Here is an 8260-nt window from a genome sequence, read left to right as displayed (position 1 = left end):
TTTTGATTTTTCCATACTTAGTTTCCAAAAGTTTGGGTGCCAGTTTGTTGCTAGTCATATACTGTGTTTTTTCAAATGAGATTTGGAGACCTACTCTTTCTGCTGTTTCTTTAAGAATTTCTATTTGTTTCTGAGCAATTTGGATGTCCTGCGTTAGAATAACCAAGTCGTCTGCAAAGGCCAAACAGTCTATTCGAATATTTGTTCGTCCTAATTTCACTGGTTGGTCAATTTTGAACTCCAATTTTCGTTCGCGCCACTCTTGTATTATTTTATATTATTTTATATTATATATTTTTTTGCAATTTTCGGTAAATATATGAAACTGTTGTTTTGAAATTGTAGTACAACATAATTTTACTTTCCAGAACGAAGGTAGGAAACGAGCTACTGGCAGAATTGAAGCTGTGAGGACGGATCGTGTGTCGCGCTTGGGTAGCTCAGTTGGTAGAGCACTTGCCCGTGAAAGGCAAAGGTCCAGAGTTCGAGTCTCGGTCCGGCACACAGTTTTAATCTGCCAGAAAGTTTCATAATTTTACTTTCACTGTGTGTAGGGGTCTTACTACCTTTTGAGCTTTCATCACGTCCAATTTCTGTCTTTGACTGTGTAAAGCAAGTATAGGTGGCACAAAGACGTCAGATTGCATTGGGGGACGGATATACAAGATTTCCGATGTATGGAAATAGCACACCAGTTGCGTTAGAAAACAACTTTGGTTTTTGCCATGGGCTGAGACGTGTAAGAGGAAATGCTGACGTAATCGGCGTTTGGCGGTGCCAACAGAAACTGTAATGTTTAACTTGGCCCAGCACTTTCGACACTATAATTGCTAGGTTGCTGGCGTTTGCAGAAATGAAAAAAACAGGAAAGTCGACATGGAGTGCTCCGGACAAATCCAATATGTGACGAAACCTTACGACGGACCCATCGGACACCTTGTATTGTGCCACTTACGTGCCGTTACCATTGTTAGCGAAGTGCGTAAATTTCCTTTCAATTCTTGCTGTAACAGAGATAGGCAGGCTGCTAGCGTGTTGATGTACAGAATATGTAACAATAAATTTATGCTTAAATATACAGTGAGACCTGAGCTTCTCCTGGCATTTACAATTTTCAAACGACTTACGGGAATTCAGCCAGGTAGTGTTTACAGCGACCGCCGATATTTCGGCGGGACTGCACGCCGCACATTTTCAAGGCACAAACTGCAACGGACAGGCGATGTACATGCAAATTTAAAACCTCGGTTCTTGGAGCAATTCAGGAAAGATAACACAGTCTGTGTCGCCTGGCCACCAAGGGCTGTTGCAGGATGATTGATTCACGGATCCAGTCATATGGCTCCTTCCGTGTATAGCGATTTTACGGCTATGACGAGTGGGGCCTGAAGATGGCTTCAGTGTAATGCCGAAACTGGAAGCACATAGAAGTTCATAAAATACAATAAACTTCTGCAAATCATACGGCTGTTGGTAAATTATTGCATCAAGGGGGAAAAAAATATTTTTTCATGATCATATCTAGATTTTGATACTTTCTTTCGATATGTCGAGCGTCGATAACGACATTTTCTGAAAATCGATATATTAGTCTCCAGATACTTTTAAAAATATCGACAGTCGTTGTTCTCGGTGAGTTTTGCTTACCCCGACTTGGAAGCAATCAACCCGGTTACGGTGAACGTGGTTCAAAATGGTTCAAATGGCTCTGAGCACTATGCGACCTAACTTCTGAGGTCATCAGTCACCTAGAACTTAGAACTACTTAAACCTAACTAAACTAAGGACATCACACACATCCATGCCGAGGCAGGATTCGAACCTGCAACCGTAGCGGTCGCTCGGTTCCAGACTGTAGCCACTTCGGCCGGCACGGTGAACGTGAACCAAGATGTTTATTTCAACATTCTCGGTAACCAAGTGTTGCGCTTTCGTCTTCTTTCCCGCCATCATGTTCCGGACACTCCCGTCTTCCAGTATGACAAAGGCCGCATTCAAAAGCCTGCGTGCATGCGCTAATGGTTTGAAGAAAACTCAGATGTTCTCTCGAACTTCTAGTGGTCCGCTAATTCACCCGGTTTTAATTCCGTAGACACTTTTCAGGACAGTGGCCCAGTGTATGAAACGCCGTAGTCAACGCAATTTTGTAGCTCTCTGTGATCTGCTGGTCAACGAATGACTTCAGCTGGATGTGGCGTACGCGAAGACACGTTTGGTCTCTCTTCCTCGCCGAATTTGTGGCGTTATCAAGAATGCTGGCGTTGTTGTACGGTGTTAGCGTCATGTCTCTGGGGGTGATTGATTCTGTGTCAGCCGGCCGGTGTGGCCGTGCAGTTAAAGGCGCTTCAGTGTGGAGCCGCGTGACCGCTACGGTCGCAGGTTCGAATCCTGCCTCGGGCATGGATGTGTGTGATGTCCTTAGGTTAGTTAGGTTTAATTAGTTCTAAGTTCTAGGCGACTGATGACCTCAGAAGTTAAGTCGCATAGTGCTGAGAGCCATTTGAACCATTTTTTTTTTTTTTTTTTTTTTTTTTTTTTTTTTTTTTTTATTCTGTGTCAGTTGTGCTAACCAAACATGTCACCACGCAAAAGAACAAATAACTATATGCGAGCTGAATTCATATTACCCTCATCTTACATCAAAGTAGCGCAAAAATATTACCAGTGGAGACACGCATGGAGTGAATTTCACGTTTGACTATTTCGTTCATAAAGGGCGTGTGAAACACCCTAACCGCTAAATGAAATTGCCCAAGTGGGAGTGGTAGTCTCACACTAAGAATTCCGTATACATTTAATTATATATATATTAGTTCCTTAGACTAGCCTGGACATACAAAAAGAACCGAGTAGAGGACTTCAGTTTACATACATAGAGAAAGAAAAATTAACATGACGTTTTGATTTACTTACTAAAACACGACTACAACTTGCATTTGATGATTGCATGCAGTAATGTTCGTCTATTATGCTTCTGACGGATGATGTTGCTAATATTTTCAAATAGAAAAAGATAGTTGTTACGCGATATACACTGAAGAGCCAAAGAAACTGGTACAGCTGCCTAATATCGTGTAGGGCCCCCGAGCACGCAGAAGTGCCGCATGCACTTAACTAATGTCTGAAGTAGTGCTGGAGGGAACTGACATCAAGAATTCTGCAGGGCTGTTCATAAGTCCATAACAGTACGAGCGGGTGCAGATCCCTTCTGAACAGTACTTTGCAAGGCATCCCAGATATACCCACCACTAATGTTCATGTCTGGGGAGTTTGGTAGCCAGCGGAAGTGTTTAAGCTTAGAAGAGTATTCTGCAGCCACTCTGTAGCAATTATGGACGTGTGCGTATCGCATTGTCTTGTTGGAATTGTCCAAGTCCGTCTGAATGCGCAATGTACATGAATGGATGCACGTGATCAGACAGAATGCTTACGAACGTGTGACCTCCCAAGAGTCGTATCTAGACGTATCAGGGGTCCCACATCGCTACAGAGCCCCCACCGGCTTGAACAGTCCGCTGCTGGCGTGCAGGGTCCATGGATTCATGAGGCTGTCTCCATACTCGTACACGTCCATTCGCTCGATACAATTTGAACCGAAACTCGTCCGACCAGCCAACATGTTTCCACTCATCAGCAGTCCAATGTCAGTGTTGATGGACCCAGGCGAGGCATAAAGCTTCGTGTCGTGCAGAGATCAAGGGTACACGATTGGGCCTTCGGCTCCGAAAGCCCATGTCGATTATGCTTCTTTGAATGGTTCGCACGCTGACACTTGTTATGGCCCAGCATTGAATTCTGCAGCAATTTGCAGAAGGGTTGCACTTCTGTCACGTTGAAAGATTCTCTTCAGTCGTCGTTGGTCCCGCTGTTGCAGGATCTTTTTTCCGGCCGCAGCGATGTCGGAGATTTGATGTTTTACCGGATTCCTGATATTCACGATATACTTATGAAATGGTCGTACGGGAAAATCTGCATCTTAACCTCGGAGATGCTGTCTCCCATCTCTCATGTGCCTACTATAACACCACTTTCAAACTCACTTAAAGCATGATAACCTGCCATTGTTTTATATAGTTTTTGGTGTCCACAGCGCCATATTCTGCTTGTTTACATATATTTACATATATTTGTATACGTTCGACGAAGTATTGATGCGATGTTTTGTTTACAAACTTTTTTTACCTTTTCGTTACGGAAATTGCATTTTCTAGCGCTATATGATTAATTTATAAGGTGTTCTTTATTTTTACTCCAACAACCCTCAGTTTCACGGTACATCACCAACAATTTTCGAATAAAATATGAATTAAATATTGACAATTTCAGTTTTGTTATAAATACTGTTTATTCGTAAGTAAGAGACTGGAGGATAACTGTGCAGGGAAAAAATGTTACGTGGACAAATACATTATACTAGAACTGACATTACATTTTCACGCAATTTGGGTGCATAGATCCAGTACCCAGAACAACCACTTCTGGCCGTAATAACGGCCTTGATACGCCTGGACGTTGAGTCAAACAGAGCTTGGATGGCGTGTACTGGTACAGCTGCCCATGCAGCTTCAACACGATACCAGAGTTCATCAGGAGTAGTGACTGGCGTATTGTGACGAGCCAGTTGCTCGGCCACCATTGACCAGACGTGGTGAGAGATCTGGAGAATGTGCTGGCCAGGGCAGCAGTCGAACATTTTCTGTATCCAGAAGGGCCCGTACAGGACCTGCAACATGCGGTCGTGCATTATCCTGCTGATATGTAGGGTTTCGCAGGGATCGAATGAAGGGTAGAGCAACGGGTCGGAACACATCTGAAATGTAACGTCCACTGTGCAAAGTGCCGTCAATGCGAACAAGAGGTGAGCGAGACGTTTAACCACTGGCACCCCATACCACCAGGCTGGGTGTTACGCCAGTATGGCGATAAAGAGTACACGCTTCCAATGTGCGTTCACCGCGATGTCGCCAAACACGGATGCGACCATCATGATGCTGTAAACAGAACATGGATTCATCCGAAAATATGACGTTTTGCCATTCGTGCACCCAGGTTCGTCGTTGACACCATCGCACGCGCTCCTGTCTGTGATGCAGCGTCAAGGGTAACCGCAGCTGCTGCAAACGTCGTCGAACTGTTGGTGCAGATGGTTGTTGTCTTGTAAACGTCCCCATCGGTTGACTCAGGGATCGAGACGTGGCTGCACGTTTCGGTACAGCGATGCGGATAAGATGCCTGTCATCTCGACTGCTTGTGATACGAGGCCGTTGGGATCCAGCACGTCGTTCCGTATTACCCTCCTGAACCCACGATAAACCGCAAACGCGATAGGCTACAATCCGACCTTTATTGAAGTCGGAAACATGATGGTACGCATTTCTCCTTACCCGAGGCATCACAACAACGTTTCACCATGCAAAGCCGGTCAACTGCTGTTTGTGTATGAGAAATCTGTTGGAAACTTTCCTCATGTCAGCACGTTGTACGTGTCGCCACCGGCGCCAACCTTGTGTGAATGCCCTGTAAAGCTAATCATTTTGCATATCAGAGGATCTTCTTCCTATCTGTTAAATGTCGCGTCTGTAGCACGTGAACTTCGTGATGTAGCAATATTAATGGCCAGTAGTGTACATGGTAAAGCACTGGAGGTTTGCGAGTTTGTTTATTCGCTTTTGAAGGTCAGCTAGTGTGTGACGGCGCTGGATTCGTGCTGTGGCGCAACTTGACGTGCCAACAGAATAGGAAGCAACAGGTCCGGCGGCGGCGGAGGCGACCAAAGGCCCCTTCCCTGCCCTGCCCTGCTCTCCACTCCACTCCACTACAGACCAGCCAAGTCCGCAGCCAGTCATCCGCAACTGGCTTCATTTGTCAGGCGCGACAAACAGCCCGTCCGGGCGTCGCGGCCACAGGCAAAAGCCTGCCGCCGGCCACTGCGAACGGAAGCTAGCACTGCACACGGACGATACAGCCTGTTGCTGCCGCGCGCGTCTGATGAGGAAGCCAGTAGAAAAAATTGGCCAGGGCTCGCGCACTAAGGGGTTCCGCACACACTTACGTATAGAGACAGTTCATCCACACCGAGCAATCAATAATCTCGACCATTATTGCCTGTTATCGACATTGATACTGGCGAGATATCGATACAGCGATGCCAAGAATTTCGACAGAATTTTTTGTTTTTAACTTCAATAATATAAACGTGATATAAAGTCACACAGGAGGCAGGCAAACATTACCGTAGTCAGAAGTTCTCCATTCAGGCTGACTGGATGGCAGTAGGCCAGGAATGACTTCATTTCTTACAACACGTGTTCCGTAATTTATCCATCGTCAGATATCCAGGAGTGATTTCAGCACTTAGATATTACATTTCGTTGAATCCTGCCTAGTTGTCAAAGATGGTGTCTAGGAAACCTGCTTCTCGGATCGCTAGACAGCAATTCAAGCAAATCGTATTAATGAGTTTTATTACAGAAAATAAATGGCGATACTTAACTTTGAGAAGTACGACGTGTCAAAAGCAAAGGGCGACGTGCAAAATAAACAATGTTCTTCCGTATATACCATTCCTAAGTCGCTGCTCTTGGAGGGCCTAATCTTCGTGCTGTCGTAGAAGTGGACCGTGACGAGTCGGCGCAGCGCTTATGTCCTCATCGTGTAGACGGCGCTGGCCTCGTGTTGTCGCCCTGGAGAGGGGTTGGTCAGCGTGCAATTGTCTGACGTCTTCTTCACAGCCCCCTCCACTCTCTTGTTTCGGACTGGCGTGCCTGCGCTTGACTTTACGCCGTTACACGTTTGAAGCTTTAAGTGAAACAAACATTCCCATACTAAATTCATTAGACTAAAAGTATCAGTGTCTGATGAAGAAAGAAACCAAAGACCTGCTAACAGACGGCAGCTCCTGATGTAAGCGAGAAACCGATCGAAAATTACCAAGTAAAAAGCGAGAAATTCTTAATGAAGTGTTTTACGATCTTAAAAAAATCAAATTGTGCATAACTTTAATTACAGACCACTGATGATACTTTATTTCAACAAATCGAATCTAGTCTGGCGAGAAAAAACACGTATTGTCTTGCTGTTGTAACGACGGAACAAAAATAAAAAAAAATGGTTCAAATGGCTCTCAGCACTATGGGACTTAACTTCTGAGGTCATCAGTCCCCTAGAACTTAGAACTACTTAAACCTAACTAACCTAAGGACATCACACATATCCATGCCCGAGGCAGGCTTCGAACCTGCGACCGTAGCGGTCGCTCGGTTCCAGACTGTAGAGCCTAGAACCGCTCGGCCACCCCGGCCGGCGAACAAAAATAATCTCAGGAATTCGCAAACTAGTCTGATTCTTTTAATTTCAAGTTTGATATCTGATAAAATTGACAAAATAAGTATTTTGTCGTGTGATGTACTTAAAAATTAACATTTTTTAGTTTTTTTTACCTCTACTTCTACTGTGAAACGTTCCCACGTGCCAAATTTCATGATTCTGGACGAAAGGAAAGTACCCTTCAGGTTTTGATGAGTAGGTCTGAGAATATCAAAATATGTGACGTAAATGGCCGCATCTTTTGATTCCACTGACTTTGATATATTTCAATTTTTTACGCCGTGAAGAGACGGTAAGCCATAGTATATCACACGAATTTCAGCTTGATACGAGAACGCGTTCCTGAGAAAAATAGTTTTGCTGGAACCCTGGTTAAAAAGTGGCGCGTTAAACCCAACCCCAAAAAAACACAAGCTCAACATTCTTTTAGGTGGTCCGCCCTGAGCGAAACACAATTGTTTTTCCTTTATCCTCTTTACCCAGACATGTTTCGCTTAAGTTTCAACGTCACGAGCGTTTTTTATTTTCTTTCTTTTTACCACAAGCTGTGGTATTTTTATTTTTTTATGTTTTGCGTTAAACTTGTTTTTCTTTCGCAGTTTGTAATTTGCGACCGTACAGAACTTAAAAATTTACTTCGAAATTTTATGACTGGGAAGGTTTTGGTTGGTAACGGCCTTGCCGCAGTGGTAACACAGGTTCCCGTCAGATCACCGAACTTAAGCGCTGTCAGGCTGGGCTAGCACTTGGATGGGTGACCATCCAGTCTGCCGAGCGCAGTTGGCAAGCGGGGTGCACTCAGCCCTTGTGAAGCAAACTGAGGAGCTACTTGATCGAGAAGTAGTGGCTCCGGTCTCGGTAACTCACATACGGCCGGGAGAGCGGTGTGCTGACCACGTGCCCCTCCATATCCGCATCCTGTGACGCATGTGGG

This window comes from Schistocerca americana, chromosome 9 (assembly GCF_021461395.2).
Source record: "Schistocerca americana isolate TAMUIC-IGC-003095 chromosome 9, iqSchAmer2.1, whole genome shotgun sequence".
NCBI classification, from domain to species: Eukaryota; Metazoa; Arthropoda; class Insecta; order Orthoptera; family Acrididae; genus Schistocerca; species Schistocerca americana.
The sequence above is the reverse complement of the archived record's forward strand: the minus strand, read 5'-3'. Positions refer to the sequence as shown.